General features: G+C 42.4%; 1 protein-coding gene across 1 annotated transcript in view; it reads left to right on the top strand.

The window, feature by feature from the left end:
* The window catches only part of ube2h (ubiquitin-conjugating enzyme E2H (UBC8 homolog, yeast)), a 28,619-nt gene that overhangs the window by 1,629 nt on the left and 9,514 nt on the right, over positions 1–17,476 (top strand). The window lies entirely within an intron of this gene.

Raw genomic sequence — 17,476 nt, 5'->3', positions numbered from 1 at the left:
TCACAAATTGGAAGGTTTTAAGTTTTTGTTTGTACAACTGAGAACCCGTCTCTCAGTTGTTTATTCTTAAGTAGACCCATCCTGTTTGACTCATATTTTTCACCCAGCATTTCATAGCACATAGCTCCTCGTACTATCACATTACAATTGGAACTGCAGTGTCACTATTGTTAGCCCATACTTTTGACCCTGCAGGTGGCTACAATATGTGAACTATACATTGGCATGAAGGCCTCATCCAGTTCTTTTTGAGCCACTTTTGTGAGTTTGGCCTGCTGCCTGAGACGTTTGTGTAACGTCTGCTAGCTAGCAACAGTGCTTGTTTGAGCAAGTTTATGCTCCCCCCACTTCACCTCCTTCCACTTCCATATAGGCTATGGCAGCCATGACGAAGTGGTGAGCCATACAGCAGATAGAACAAGACGTATTTAGAGTTGCAGCATACACACATGCAAACACAGTGCCCTGTTGCATTGGGGCTAGTCTCTTAAGCTAAGCCCCCACTCTCTCCTGAAGCTCTCACTCACTGACAAATGAGAGCAGGTTTGCTGAGTGCCACCTGCTCAGTTACATACAAGGACCTGTGTGTGTTTAAAGCTGCAATTGCACGGCAAGTGTTGAGAAAGGGAGCTACATATGTGAACACATGTGTTTGTATATAGGTCTATAGGACAGAGATCTGACTCGGCTACATAACCAAGCTCACTGTTGGCTACTTGTTGGGTTTAGGGAATGAGGATTCTGGGTTACCGGTCTGGGCAGCAGTTCCTTCTGTGTGTGTCCCTGAAGCAAAACTAGCAGTAACAACCTCCTCTCTGTGCTCCCTGTCCCTGCATCTCCCCCCGGTGAAACCAAAACCCGAAACTCACACCGGCTTTTAGACAGGAGCAGCGCCGCTCTTATGGGCTGACACTGAGAGCCCTCACGCATTAATTTGCTGTGGCCACCGGAGAGCTGGGAATGTAGAGCGGGGCCCATTAGGGAATTCATGAAAATGAATGTTAGAATGACCTCAGCATGTAGTATCACAGGGTTTCAGATTCACTTGAAGCCAGGTAAAGGAATGGCAACCTGCCTTTTACACCAAACACACAATCCCTATATTTACACTGCAATTTAATGAACTCTTTGCAGGCATTTATTGAAATATGGAGGAAGCATTGCAAATGTTGTGTTATGCTAATACTGCATGCAGTGTGCATCTGTTTGTCCCTTACTGTTGCCATTTCCCTCCTCCACTTTGTAAACTTATGATCTTAAGTGGCAAGGGACATCTTTTTTATTAGGCTGTAGGCCTCCCTAAATCAACTTAACTCTCTAAGTACCTGTGTACATTATGACCATTTGCTATTCAGTCATTCTGTTGGACATGTTGCCTCAATTTAGGAACATGATGTTCTTGAACATGGCCCTTAGTATATTGCTCTGAAAAGGTTTACATTCATGCTGTTGTGTGGGCTTGACTGCACATATTGTGTAGGTAGTTGTGCTGTTATTCCCATTTATTCATTACAGGCCTACTCACTTTACAGATGCTATTGAGCAGTAAGATCCTGGAATTTGAGCACAGGTAGATTTCAAAAGCTTAGGCCTTTTGTGAATGCAGCCTCAAGCCCTTACAGTGTCTGCGAGACAAGGCCTATGGATTGTAAAGCACAGAATAGGATAGAAATGAGAATGTGTAGGATTATCAGTACAACAGTTTGAAGATTTAGAGAGAGCTTATGCAAGTGGAGGATTCATGTAGTCATGGGAAACCCTAAAAATATCTAAATGTGTATTTGGTATACGGTGTTATAAAAATGATACATTCATAGACATTATCTTATGTTTTTCATGGAAATTTGTTGATAGTCTTTGTTTTCCTCAGTTAGCTAGTTTTGTCATTGAGCAAGGCATGCCTGTTATCTTTTGGAAGGAATACTCAAATATTACCAGAAATATTTCACATGGCCACTGGCAGATACAGGTCATGGAATTTGTGCTTTATGTCATTGGAAAGTCATGAAATTTTATAGCCCCTTGTGCCATGACTTAGGAGTCCTAAGACTGAAGACAGCTAAAGGATTTTTAACATAACATCAAGGGACAAATTAAGGGTGTGAAACCTTTTCACAAATTGGTGACCCTAGCTCTGCTCAGCCCTTTGAAGCTGCACGGTTGAACCATTGCCTACTTTAGTCATTGTTTTGGCCATTTTTCTCATTAAGTGCTTTGTTGTTAATAGCGTGCTCTTGAAGATTTAAGGTGAGTGTTCATAGATGAGAGCACTCACATCAGAAGCTATGTCGAGACATTTTTTTAGCATAAACTAATCTGCTCCTTAGTTGAGCTGTTCAGTCTCTCTGTCGCTGCCGGAAGGCCTAAAAGTGATTGGATAGCAGTTCTGTGAAGCATGGCCGTCAGTGAATTATATGGGAGATAGATAGGGGGTTGTTGGGAGGGGTTTGGCATGCTTCATCAGGCCCAGTATCCATCATAATACCTGGCATAAACTCCAGTCTATAGGGTTCTTCATTTGTCTTTTTCCCCCAAATCAGCATCTTGAGCGTTGGAAGGGTATGTGCCTTGATGTATCACCACACAGAAGAGCTCTGTATGTTCGATCTTTTTCAGAGGAACTCTTAGTTTTATCCTGAAGTGACTGCTGAAGCAGCAGTGGTGACCCTTATATTATTTAGCTGTCCACAGCAGGGGGGTAGGCTGGTTGGGGCAATGTCCACCTCCTTCCTGCTTACCAGACCGTCCTCCCCCACTCCCTTCCCCGCAGCAACCCTCCACCCTCCCTGAGTGGAATACCAATCCTGGGCTTTATCTGCTCTCGGCTTGGCGTTTCGGCCCTATTGTGCCCTTGTAGCCTGACATCCGGACAGCATCAGCAGTGAGGTCTTTTGTCTTTCCCATTTACAGGAGCCCCTGTGACCTCCACGTCCCGCTGCTGTGTCAGACCATGTCACACAGTCACAGGCAGCTAATCTGCAACCAGCTCTATTATTGCAGAGCTGAACCAACTAGACACAGTTGACTGTAGGGAAGGAGCCAGCAGTTCTCTGCCTGCTCCTGACTGAGAGGCGGATTGAATGAATACGAGCACGTTGAACCCGTGATGAGAATGAGGAAAACTCTGGTCTGGTGATGCAGCTGCATAAACAAACAGTATGCTATGCTGCTGTGATCTAATATAAGTAACTTCATCGTAGTGGGTGCACACAAGCTATCAGGGCACTTAGAGGTTACAGATGAGTTATTAACAATGGTACTAGTTCTTCGAATTTTACTGTATGTTGACAGTGAAGACAGCAGATAAGTAAAGTTCACATGGTAAACAAAAGTACACAATACATGTTAAGGTATGGTTGACCCTACCTGAGAATATGTTTTTTTTTTTTTTTTTTTTTAAATTGGAACCTAGGACAGGAGAGCTGTGTTTATGTAAAAGTGGTCCCCTCTTGGTTATTATAGACTATACTGTTGACCCTGAGGCCCAGATATCACTTTCTGGTCCATGTTCATTGTGCCTCAAGGTTAATTTTTAATCTGTACTAAAGAGCTCAAACACTGACTTAGGTTATCTAGCGAATTGCCCTACTACTGAACATACTCTGTTGGTGGACACAGTATGAAATTGTGGTAGCTAAACAAACTGATATATTCTTTTATTGTGCTTTTGGTGAAGTCAGGTTAGGAGGGGGCGATTTTGTCAGTATTTTATTTTTCCTAATAACATTTGACAGTGTTTGATTAAGGGACACTTAATGTGAGCAGTTTGACTGTAGGATATCAACACAGCTTCGCACTGGTTTCTTCTCCATTCAGTTTGTTTGCTCTTTGTACTTTACTACAAAAGAAGGAAAGCTTTATCATACACTGAATGCACAATATTTCAATATTTCAGAGACTTTTTCCTGATATTGTGCTGTAGCCCCTCTTGCACAATCCACATCTCAGTTGTCTCAAAGTCTGAAAATCCTTCTCTAACCCAGCGGCTTCTCTTTATATACACGTCCTCCTCAGAATTAATAAGGGCAATCAATAAGGATAATACCTTTTACCTGGGATAATAAGGGATAATACCTTTTACTTTATGTGTCATCAGTGTACTTCATCAAAATAGTAAGTGGCTCTAATATTACAGTGCTGTTGTAACAGGGTATGGCTCTTGTGTGTATCCATGGTATATCATCCAGCATTAACAAAGATCCTGCCCTTTTCCTGTTTCATTTGCTCATGGATGACCATAAGATAATCCAGTATATTATGGGTGAGGCCCTTTATAAATGGGGACCCCCACCTTGATTGACAGTCCTGTTTTTTGGGGTCCAGGAACAAGGCGTCTCTGACAGTAGGAGATTTGAGGCCCTCACTGTTAATCCCGCAGTGCAAACAGTGAAGCTTCCTGCACGCATGGCTGAGTTCTCTCAGAAAAACAGATGGACTGAAGTTCCTCTCTTTGTTTCGTGTGATTCTTTTTTTTTTCCCTGGCTCTAGGGAGCTGAGGCTGCCTGTGACGCTCATGTGCACGGCTGCCTCTATGTAGAAAATCTAAGAAGTGCCAATGGGCCAGCTACATGTTTAATCATATGATGGAGTGTAGGGCTATTAACACCGAATCCATTCCTCTGAAACATATCTTAATATAAACACAGCTTCTCAAATGGTATCAGCTAATAGCGTAGATATGAAGCAGAAAGAGGCCTTATCTAGAGAGTGGAACCTACATGTCGTCAGTCCTATCCACACCCTATACAGTATGCTGGGCTCTATCTGACAATCTGCCTCTGTGTGTCTCTCGTCTGTATCAGCTTGATAAAAGTAGCTGTGTATGCGTGTGCGTATGTGTGTCTGTTTCACACCACTCGCAACCAAGGTTTGCCTTTTGCCTATCCTAGCACAATGGCAGCTTTCTCAACATTTGAGTGTTGAAATTCAGTGTCTCTCTTTTTTTTTCTTCTTACAAGTCAGCCAAGCTTGTCGCCTTGTCTGTTCGGAGATTTGCTCATTATACAATTGCCTGGGATTCAGGCCATTGTTTCTCCTGCCCTGGCTCAATAACAGAGTTTTCATGATCATTAATGATCATATCCTGTGTGCACAGATCGAGAGAGAGAGACGCACACACACGGTGCTGTTGCTGTAAATAGACTGTTGATTTAGTGAAGGGTTGAGAGGAGGAGCAGCTCGGGGGTTCATGTTTGATTCTGGTGGGTGGGTTCTCATCTCTCACCACAGAAGACAAAGAGCTCACCCTGTGCTGTACTGTATTGCTCCAGCGAGGTAGCCAGCAGCTAGCCTGGCATATATCTAGTGGGAACCAAATCTGCCTCTCAGTGTAATTATAGTATTTTTGGTTTTCTGTGAAGCATTGAGCTGTATTATTGTTTCATTATCTTTTGCTTGAAGAGTACACTTTGATAATGCACATGATGTCTTAGTGCAAGTGCATATTTGTAAATCATGGATTGTGAAGACAGCTTTATCCATCCACATTGTCAAAGCTGTTATTATATTGTTAGTTCAAAAGGCTCATCCAAAGGTGTGTTAGCCTCAGGGGTGGATGGTGTCTGGCTGTGTCTTGTGTTGTAAGTCTGTTACTCATCTCTGCATGAGGTGAGAAAATGTAGCCTGTCAGACTTATGAATGGGACTGGGAAAATGTACACAGGTTCAACATGTTAGACTACCTATTTAAGTTTTGCATTGGCTATTTCTCTACCTATTGCATCACAAAGTTGCAGCTGATGGCACAACCTCACAATTAAATGTATTAACATTTCATATGTTAACCACTCATTCTTAAAGCAGACTGTGACACTGAGTAATGCAGACTTATCTACCTTCCACCACCCAGTGAGTATAGTATGTACTGAGCCACTCAAAGGCATTTACATTTGGATTTCAGCGAGTCAGACCTTTGGGGCCATATGTCCATTGATATGTAAAACGTGCTGCCAGGTTTTCTTTTTACACAGGCCGCACTCACTGGAACCCGGTGCTCCATCAGTATTCAAACACTTAATGTGTCAGGAGGAGCTAGATGTTTCCAGAACAGATAGCCAGAACCAGCTTTGCTCAGGAACACCAGTGTTGAGATGTTGAAAGGAGAGATTCATTAGTTACGAATTAACATCATGAACATATTCTAGATTTGACTGCTGTCAGGGAGAACAGTTTTGCTGTTTCGCTGTACAGAATGTTACCATCACACACCCGCACATTCTTTTAGTGATTAGCTGATGTAGCTTGAATGAAAGTTGAATGAATGTTGTTGAAAGCAGCTGATAAAGAGATGAGAACAGAGCAGGAAATTAATCTACTTGATCTCATCTGACTGACACAATGGTTAGTAGTTCCCTAAAACGCACCAGACACTTTGACTCTTCACCCGCAAAATATAACCAGGCAAAGTGGCTGATAGAGTAAAAGAGATTAGCTGCCAAAACTTGCCAGCATTTGGTTCGGTTCCAGCCCGAGCCCCTTGCTGCATGTCATCCCCTCTCTCTCTCACCTGTCTTACCTGTCTTTCCTGTCTCTGTCTACTGTCCCTATCAAATAAGGCAGAAATGCAAAAATTTAAAAAAAAAAAAAAAAAGTGTTATATCCAAGCTTTAAATTTCCCACACATTTTCAGTTTGATTGCTTTTGTTGTTAATTTAAATATTAGCTGCCAAAGTAAAGGATCAAAGTTGGGATCACAGTCCTGTTTTGTTCAGGGTTGTCACATATTTCACCAATTTCTCCTTGGGGATCAATTAGGGCAGCGATGTCAAAGTTAGTCACTAAATGGGCATATTAAAAAAAATCACAACCAATTCCAGGGCCGTACAAGGCCCACTGGGTCGCCTGATGAGGATTAAGACAGGGGGTGTCAGCCAGTTTTGTCTGTTGTATACTTGTGGGCCTGTAAAGACCTTTGAGACTGTAAACAGTGATTTGGGGCTCTAAATAAACTTGAACTTATATTTATTGAACGCTTCGACCCAAAGTGGTCATTCTTTTGATCAGAATATTTCCTGTGAAAAAAATAACAATTCATACATAAATATGAACTCCCTATGAAGCATTCCTCCCAAAAATATGTTTCTGTAAAATAAAACAAGGATGCCTGAAACCACACTGATTTAAAGAGTGAAAAATGACCAGTACATCATTCCTATATTTCTGGCATAACTTCTTGTATCTGCAAGCCTAGCCTGAATCCTTTCAAATGACTAATAGTTTCATCACATGGAGTCAAAAATAACCAGATCACTGACATTTTGCTGAAAGAAAAAAAAATACAGTCATACATGTATTTACTCACACATACACATCACGGACACACAAATCAATTAGAAATAAAACTAATATTTTCATGCTAAACCTCATGAGTCATTTGGTCAAGTATTTAAAAAGTAAAACATAAAAATATAGGCAGGTTGATTTGTGATTACAAAAAACAACCTCCCACCTGTCCTGGAAACACCTGTTTTCCTCTTTTTATTTCGACTTGGCTTTTTGCTGGCTTGTTAACAAACTTGCTGGCTAATAGCTGTCTTGATGGAGGTGATCTGTGCTTCTGATGAGCTCATCAGGAGGAAGAGCGGCCGGGGGCACGCTGGTGCTTTGTGCTGCTGATAGTGCAGGGTGTTGCAGTGCATTGTTGGGGTTTGTTGTATCTGTGTTGTGGGAAATATGCCGGGCCAGTATTAATAGAAAATCAAAAATCGTCTCACAGGCTGGATATAATTTTGTCAAGAGCCTTGAGTTTGACGTATATAAATTAGGATGTTCTTGTATGTTCTCACTAGTGCATGCAGGTTATTGTGTATTGGTTAGCCCTGTAGCCTTTTTTTGAAAATATTGCTTTGATGGCTGCATGTGTCCCCTGAACCCTCCTTAAACTTCAGAAAGTGATAGAATTATGGGAGGTAGTGTTTTTTTTCCCTAGGTCTGTTCATAATGTGAATCTGCACAGTGCTGCTTTGTAAACATGGGTTGTATCAGGACTAGACTAGGCTATTCTTTGAAGGATTACGCCACTCCTCATGGCTAATTCATTTGTTTTGGTTGCACATAGAACAATCACATGTGCTTAATCTGTTTACAGCTACACTGTTTGTGTTGCACTAGGGGTCATTAAGACCCTAGTGTCCCTGAGCGGAGCTGGAGGGCAGAGCCAGCACACGCTCTTCCCCCCTAAGGTGTGGGCAGGAAAAGGGGGAAGTGAGAACAGCTGGTATAAGGCTGCAGGCCTGTTACTGTCCTACCGGTCCACCTGTATTCACTTATCGGAGGAGGCCAGGCCAGTCATGGACAGCTGGGGCCCTAGCGTGTCAGAGAGCCGAGAACAGCCAGCCCATACATTGATCGGGAGACAAATAGGCTAAGGAGCGGTGGCTGTTGCAGAGCCTGTCAGAATCAGATTTGGATCCATGAATAACTGGAGGCATTAGCTTCTTAATTATGAGAGTCCGGTACACTGAAGGCTACCACAGTTCCCAGATCAGTCAGGCAAACATGCAGTTAAACTCCTCATTACTAAACGTAAACATGGCAGCAACTGCCATAGCCCTGTTTTACCATCAGTCACCATCTGTCTGTTAACATAACAGACACTTTTTGAATTCTGTGAAGCAGGCTCGAAGATTAGCTACCTTTCAGCAGAATCCAAATGAATGAATACTTCCTCATCCTCTCAGTTAACTGAAAAAGAGTACTGTAAAATGGTCTTACTGGTTTTGGTTGATCTCAATTTGTAATAGCCCTGAGGACACCTTCCTTTAGTAGCCTAGATTTCTGTTCTGTTTTCAGCCCCTTGTACAGTTTTACTAGCTCCTCACTAGCGTTCTGAGTTGGACTCTCCTATTCTGTAAGGGCTAGTTTTTCTGACGAGGCCAGAAAGTGACCTGCAACACTTTTCAAATCTTGCCCAACAAGCACTATTCAGATTGAATGACTGGACTGCTTGCCTGCTACACAGCAGGGCAAATGTTGGGGCGCCGCATCCATTAAAATGAAGAATCACGCAATATCCGATTTTTATGATTCAAACACCTCCTTCCATTTCTTCAGGAGAGTTCAATGTGAATGCAGTTATAAAATAGATGCTTTATACTTTGTAGCCTCACAGTTACAGCATACATTTACATGACAGTGGTATTTTGAAGTGACAGCGTTACAAGGACAGCATGGTTGGATTTTGTACGAGACCTCTTTCCCTTTATTTGTAAATGCATTCTGGTATGAATTGAGCCAGGCATGTTGAAGTAATATGCCGGTTTATGCGATTTATTCCTCCATATAAATTTTTGTAGCAAGTAATCACAAATGGAGCAAGTGTAATTGTGAATGTCTTCTGATGTAAACTATGTGAGTAGGAGTTGTTGTTAAACATGGCCCATCGGATGTTGCCAGGATCATTCTCAGATTTCAGTGTTGGGCAGCCTTGGACTGCTTCACACTACACAAACCTCGCCACACTGGGAAAGACAAAATCAAACACATTTGAGAAAATGTTGGGCTGTCGCTGGTCTTTTTTTCGTTGTTTTTTTGGGGAAGGCCAAAGTCTCCAGTGTTGAGCCCAGTCACACAATGGGATAATCTGCTGGCTGTTGGAGTGAGCTGGTGGTGGGGTTGGGTGCGGGGGCTCCTGACCGTCAGGAGGGTCCAGTCTTGCCTAGAATATGCATCATAACCTTCTAGTGTGACCTGGCCGTAATGAGCAATGAAAGAAAGCAAATAGTTGGGGAAAACGGCAGCTTCATAGTATGAGGGGAAGATGAAGAGATATGGAGGGAATGAGAGTGCCGGAGTGGGTCAGTGGGGTTGGCTGGAGACGGCTGCAAAGGATAGCGATGTTTGTTTGGTGTGGAGCTGATTAAATCACACTCTCACAGCAACTGCACTTCTCTCTCTCTCTCTCTCTCTCTCTCTCTCTCTCTCTCTCTCTCTCTCTCTCTCTCTCTCTCTCTCTCTCTCTCTCTCTCTCTCTCTCTCTCTCTCTCTCTCTCTCTCTCTCTCTCTCTCTCTCTCTCTCTCTCTCTCTCTCTCTCTCTCTCTCTCTCTCTCTCTCTCTGCCTGCTGTGGCCTGTACCCAGGGTGGTTGCTGTGCTACACTAGCAGCCTGTGTTCCCAGACCGTTGAGTGTAGTGGAGGTCACGCACAGTAATCCTGCTTGGCACGGAGCAGTACACTAATGCACACAAAATCGGATGCACACATTTACGCACATGCACATTCACTCACAGTTTACACACACATCAGAAACTTGTGCACACCTGTAGCGATTGAGGTAGACAAGAGAACCTGATTACATTTACAGTCATGCACACATAGCTATGCAGACAGTAGCCAAAAATTGCATGCGCATCCAACTGCATTTATTCCCGAAATGCATTTTTCCCCCCTCTGTCTCTGTTTCAGTAAGGCCTGATATCAACAGAGTGGGCACTCGGCCCACCATGTGAAGAAGAAGAAAGAACAGCATTGTTGATGGTAGGATACTGGTATAGAGTTTGCCGCCTGCTCCATTTTTGTATTTAAGATGTGGTAGGCCTCCTTCTGCTCCTCTTTTTGTATAATGAATTTTAATGCTTTCAGATGTCAGCCCTCTTTCTCACTCTCTCTCAGAAATAGGCACTATATCATAGACTGTGCATTTCTTTTAGTAGTCAAAGCATGTGTCTCTTTTGGTGGAGGAAACCTACTCATTGCTCTCACCCCGAGGACTGCTGCTATATTTCCTGCCTTTCATCTGCAAGGGCTTTGATTGTACATGGTGGCCAGAGTTTCTGTGTGTGTGAGAGAAAGAGAGAGAGGTTGATGCCTCATAGTTCCTCATCTCTAACGGCAGATGCACTCTTAAAATGTGTAGCCATCAGGGGAAGTTACAGTGATTGCAGTGTTTTTGTTGCCTTTAGAGCCCGGTAAATTGGGCTAGCAAATTTACATCATTCAGTCCTTATCTGATGTAAAATTCCATCTTAACACTACATTATCTTTGTCCAAGACCACACAGCTGCCCGGGGCAAATACAGTTGCACAAGTGAGTGTGGACTTCTTGCTGTCAGTATGTAGTCAGCCTAATGCTGACAGGCTGCCAGGAAGTCTCACCTCTCTGAAACAGAGCTCTATTCCCCATTGGCAGTGGGTCTCCCGATTATTTGCCTTGCTCATAGAGCTGGGCGATAAAAACAAAATATAGTATCACAGTGTCTTTGACCAAACCTCAACATTTATACTGTGACAATATTTTAGGGATGACTGTTAGTTCTTACATAAGATATTTACACACTAAAGACGTTTGATAAACAATCATTAGTAATGTGAATATGGTGACCAAGCAGGTGGTGGCAATAGAACAGAGTTCAGAGAATTGCATGTCTTTACAGTAACACGGCCAGTTAAACTAGGAAAGAAAACAAAAGCCAAAAGCCCCTAAGTAGTCTCATGTCACATTATTAATATAGTATTGATAGCTTGTCCAGTCCTAGTTGCACCTAAGGCAGGATACTTCACAGCCTCAGCCCACTGACCAGTGAATAGTCTTATCCTTTTTGTCCACGGAGAGTGGATGGACAACTCAGCTGCCTTGTGCTTTGGCCTTCTCCGCGCTGTGTTATGTTAACTGCTGCCTACACTGATTTTTCTCCCGTATAACAGACTTTTAGATTGGTGCATGTGCTTACACACACACACAGGCCAAGTCACCACGGGCTGTTGCCTGCGGTCCACAGCAATGATGTCATTCACATCCACAGATCTGCCTGTGAGGCTAGATCAGCATTCACCAGGCTCAACTCTCCCTCTCATTTTCACTATCTCTCCCTCTCTCTCTTTCTGTCTCTTTCACTGTAAACTCTGTCAGCCCCCTCTGTCATCTTATGTATGTCCTCCCATGTTTCATCCCTCTCACTGGTTATGTGGTTGGCTGACCTTATTGTACCCTTTCTTTCCTTGTTTCTTTTTCGTTCCCCCTGGCTCTGCCCATAAATGACAGTGTTTCCAGTGCAGATTTGTTTACTGCAGACCACCACAATATGAGACAGAATGACCACAAACACATTTCTCAAAGTGATACAAACACATTATATCGTCACTGGCTATTAATGACAGTCATTTTCACTGCTGACTTGGAACTTGAAAACCTGAGTGAAGTGATGCATTTGGATCATCTGCACTTTGTTAGCTAGCTCTCTCCATCTCTTTGGTATTCTGTGACTTATTGCCTCTTCCATTATTTTTCCCTAATCTGTCTTGACACTCCATACCTTACCTTGAAAAGGTTTGACTTAAAGCCGAAACATTCAGCAGGTGGTCAGCGAGCTGGATGCTTAGAAATAAAGTGCCTAGTCTGGCCTGCTGTGTCAGTTTGGCCTTTTTTAATCTGGTTTCTTTGTGTTCGGCATAGGACTTCACAACACTGGCGGAAAGAATTGTATTGCAATGTTTTGTTGCTGACTTTGTTCTTATGATACATGTGGACACAGCATTTTCCATCTTTCACAGAATTTTGAAATGTGCAAAATAAGTGATAAAAAATGGGTAAAAATGCTTTTTTGTTTGTGAACTGAAACTTGCAATAGTCAATGTTGTTTTTTAAAAATTCATAATGAACCCAGCTGGAAGTTTGATTAGAGGATCAGTTTGAGTTTTCCCTTCTTGTCTTTCTTTTTTTTTCAACTTTTGTGCCATCGGGTCAGCAAGTACGTTCTCCAAAGAGGGAAACGGTCAAGTGCAGTTTACACCGCATTGTTTGACACAGTGCTGTTTATGATGAAGCATCATGTTTGTTTTCCCTGCTTAGCAAGTGGTTGGTCAGGATAGGATATTTTGAGCTTGGGTCAGACAAGGATAGTGGTCTGACTGGGCCAAAAGGAAACAAGACATGTCTAAACCACACCCGCAAAGGTTTTTTACTGCATATTTTTACATTTGAGCCCTTGGCTTTGCATTACAAAGTGAGGTTGCAAGGATAACATTGACCTTAGCCCTGGGCTAAATTTGTCTTTCTCCAGAGCTAAGTTGGCACTCGCTTCTCAGAGTGTGCTACCAAAGCTTAGCCCCAGCTGTGCTGGAAAAAGGTTGCTTGCCCTAGACTACGAAAGGGGCATCTTATAAGCCTTGGCTTCAGGGAAATCGTAGAATAGAACAAGGTGTAAAAATTCAGTTCAGTAAATGAAATCTTTGAATGTATTTGGTCATGGTCTTGAAAAGGTTCACTTGTAGACATGAAGTAAGAAGGGGAGAACTTTTTTTTCCTTCTACAGTCTCCTATCTCTACTGTTTAAATTACATACGTTGTAAACAAAAACAAACCTTTCACTTATAAACCACACATGTAAAAATAATGTTGAGTTGTTCAACATTGTCCGCACAAGTGAACAGTTCAGTGTCTTGAGTCCCATAAATCACTAACAGTTTTCCCAGAGGGCTGCAGTTCAGGTCTTAAAATAAAAAATGTCTGTTTTAAGGGAAATGTGGCTGTGAGGATGTGTGTCTTCGTTCTTCTGGATTGATTGGACTCTGTGTATCAGATTATATGTGTGCGCGAAGGGATATTATTGACCTAGTGCTATCCACAGATTATGACTTATCTATACTAATCCTAGGTGGGGGGATGGACACACACATACAGGAGTAGTGCAGGGTGTGGGGAACAAATTAGCACATATTCTTGACTAAAACACTTCACATAGAAGTTCATACATTTGCACTTAAACTTGTTACAGTTGAATCCTGGTTTGATTACAATGAATAGGCTCACATGCGCGCTAATACTTTGAATATGAGCCTTATTATTACTAAGGTCTTTAGTGAGGATATGACGTTTACATGGAAAGAACTGTAAGCTGTTTTTTCATATACCTGTACACATGGAGACAGTCTAACATTGTTTAGCTTTCCTGCTGTGTTCATTAGTGACACAATGTTGATGCTCATGACTCTATGGAAATGTGCATGACTGCTTCGACACAGCACAGTTGGTAATAAGTGTCGTTTTCATATTCAGAATATGGGCTTGTCCCGGTTGCAATGCATGTAAATACACTTGCTTATGATGTAAGCCATTGAGACAAAGTTTTTTTTGGCAAATGTATAATGTAACCACTCATTTTAACCACTGTTTTCAACTAAAGTTTTATCCGTAACACACAGCGTAAAATGATGTAAACCTACATCACCAATGCCACAACTCCTGGAATGTAAAAGTATCTCCTGCCTGTCAGGTTTTTAGGCAATCTGCATATGTCCTCTCTCTCCCTGTGTGTTTGACTGGCTGGAGGGCTGTTTGTCAACTACACTCTCACCCCATCATCTACTCCATCAAACAGGTGGAGCTTTACAAGCTCGAGCAGGAACTCCCTTCTGTTTTAACAGACTTGCCAAACTCCTCCATACTGGGAGTGAGCAGCTGTTGACAGTGACTTGAATTTATCTGCTGGGCTTGGGGGGGGGGATGAGTGCCTGGCTCATTGAGCCTCCCTGTATCAATCAAAAAGCCAGTCGGTCAGACCATGAAAGTGTCATGATGGCATGAAATACAACCAGAATCCCATCAGAGTGAATTCATTGTGCTGGGATTGGCCTCACTAAACACAAAGACGAGTGGAAAAGGCGAGTGTGGCTTTGTTTACATCACGGCCTGAGACTGGAGCGTTCTTTATGCTACAGGATGTGAGCAGCGTGTTCTGCTGTTGTTGTTGTTGTTACTGTGTTTAACTCTTCTTTAACCAGTCCAGGTAACTATGAGCACATTCTCATTAACATCAGTAGCCTCAGGGAGAGTTTGGAAAGCGGTGGGGCAGGTGGGGTGAGTGCGTGTTTATTTGTAAAAGTGTGCTGGACTGGGGTTACAGACATTCACACACTCCTACTTGGGAGGTGCCCAGTCATGCCAAACTCTTGCTCTGCTTGCTACTGAACACACTGTGTTCACATTGTTATCACGCGAGTGTAACAGTATGTGAGAAATGAGCAGGTGCTCTACAAGGTGCTCTCTCAAAGCTCTCCAGGTCCAGGGCCTTGATCTCTGTTCTCCTTACTGGTCTCCTTATTGGCTGTGTGTAATTTTTGTGATGTAGGAAACTTATTCTTAACTTACTCTACTTTTGCAGTAAGCCTCTCTAGATAAGAATGTCAGCTAAATGTATGTAATGTAAAAATGTCTCAGTTGACACAGGACAAGCATTGTGAGGCCAATTCTTCTCTGGCTTAGGTTGCTTTTACTTGTGTCAATTAGCCTGCAGAAGGATCACTGTTTATTCAACCCCATTAATAGCTTATACCGACCCCCACTCTCCTTTATCACATACAACACACACACACACTCACATCCACACACAGTCCACCCCATCCCCCTCTTGGGGATTGCTCCTCCATATACGCATTCCCTCAGACAGCAGTGTCTGGCCTGTTGGTTAGGTGCACAGATGCCCTTACACGAAGGACAGAGCTTGATAAGCTGCAGAATGTAAACATTTTGCATATAGTCCCATGTGGGTGGGGCTTTGCCTCAGACTAGTGTCGCTATTGTGCTGAGGCTCGTGGATGTTTTGTTGGCTTGATTTCTAAGTATTAGTCACTCATTAGTGTTAGTGGTCATTCATTCTGCCATGTCCCTTTTTTTGAAAGAACCTCAGATGGCTTCTTGACTCAAACGCGAGTCAGAACAGAGAAGTTTTTCTTCTTCATGACAATGACACATTTCCTGCGTGAAGCTAGGGATTCAGTCTGCCCTTCACAGATTCAGTCAGAGCTTAAAATAGCCTCCAGTTTGATTTAACCCTTTGGGGGTCAGTGCCACAGCTAATGGGATACACACTCAATCAGGATTGACAAGCCAGCTGCTACTGTATGGCTGGGATTTTTTTTTTATCCTTTCTCTCGTTTCTGTTGTCTCTCTGTTCTTTATTTACCAAATTCTATCAGTATTTTGCTCTCTTTTGTTAATTCCTTCCCTCGCTATCTCATATCCATACTTCTCAGTTTCTATACCACCTGTTTTTAAATCCCCAGTCTTTTTGTTCATGCACATCGGAAGATAGGCCTAATGTCTGTTAGGATGTGAGTTCTGCATAAATGAGAGTAGAGATGTAGAATGATAAGGCTAGGGTAGAGTGTATTCACATAGCCATAATATTGGTTTTAGCCATGTGGTTCTGTGAATAAAAGAAGATACACTAACGCATGCTTAAGGGTCTGTGATTATTGTAATTATGTCTGTAACTGGAGTAGCTGCCATTTTAAATGGGCAGGAACAGAGGAAAACGCTAACCGATTATTCACCCATTTCACAGGGAAAAACATCTACGGCAGATGTTTTTGGGGAAATGCAAATTCTCTAAAGCTCGGCCGGTTTGGAGGTTTGGAGGTGAATCACATTAGAATAGATTAACACAAAAATGAGCATGAAGTTCCTATATAGCAGAGGCCTTAGCATCCAGCCTTTTTTTCCCAGAGTCCCAAGATTCTTGCACCCTATTAAAATGTGTTGAGAATCTGTGTTGCTTGAGTCATGTGCAATTCACGTGTTATTATTATTCACTTACGCTGAAAATGACAGCTAATGAGCATCTGTACATTTGCGTGGTGACAGTTACTCAACCATCTGTTGTATGCTGCGTAGAGATGGTCACATTGAAGTAGTTTTGTCCTGTGAAGAGTTTTAGTCTGACACTTTTAACAGGGAGTTTTAAAACAACGCTGTCGACATCCAAATGCAGAGATGTGTCACGAAATTATGAAATGGATGTGAGGTTTTAGAATGAATTTCAAGGGAAGGGATGTTGGTTTCCTGATAATTGCTGTTGACAATTTACCTTAATTACACAAGATTACTAATGATTGTTTTAAATGTTTGGTTAAATGCAAATTTACACCGCATTAAGCATTTACCAGGGAGGACAATTATAATCAACACTGAAAACTATTTTGAAGTTTGAGCACAAGAACCTTGCAGTGAAGTGACTTGCACATTTTTTGACATGCTCCTATGTTATACTGCTGTTTTCATACCGGCTGGATTACTCAGATGGTTTCTTAGGTGTTTTTGGACCGGATGGGCCACTCTGGTCTGTCTGAACCACCTGATATGATTTCATTTGGAACAAGAATGAATTATTCCTGCAAATGTGTAATCTTAAAGCATGTAAACATCGCCAGTAGTGAGTAATGGGAAGGGAACAACCTAACTTTATTAAGTGTTTCAGGTTGTACCCGATTCTTCGCTAAAATTACTTCTTGTCCTTTAAGTCGTTATGAATTGAGATGCTCAGTGTCATCAGTGATCCCGGAGTGGGATCAGAAGCTTATTAAATACATGCTAACGATTTTTTAAAAAATTGATTTCATGTTTTTATCCTTATTGGCAGCACAAGAGGCAAGTCAAGAGGGCACATTTTGTTTGTTTGGAGAACGGGTCGTTGTTTAAGTCAGAGTGTGAGGCCCTCAGTTGGAGGATAAAGCCTCTTCTGCTGTGTTCCTCAGCGGGGACCTGT

This window comes from Myripristis murdjan, chromosome 23, assembly GCF_902150065.1.
Source record: "Myripristis murdjan chromosome 23, fMyrMur1.1, whole genome shotgun sequence".
In the NCBI taxonomy this organism is placed as follows: domain Eukaryota; kingdom Metazoa; phylum Chordata; class Actinopteri; order Holocentriformes; family Holocentridae; genus Myripristis; species Myripristis murdjan.
Note: the sequence above shows the minus strand (reverse complement) of the source record. Positions and strands in the feature narration are given on the sequence as shown.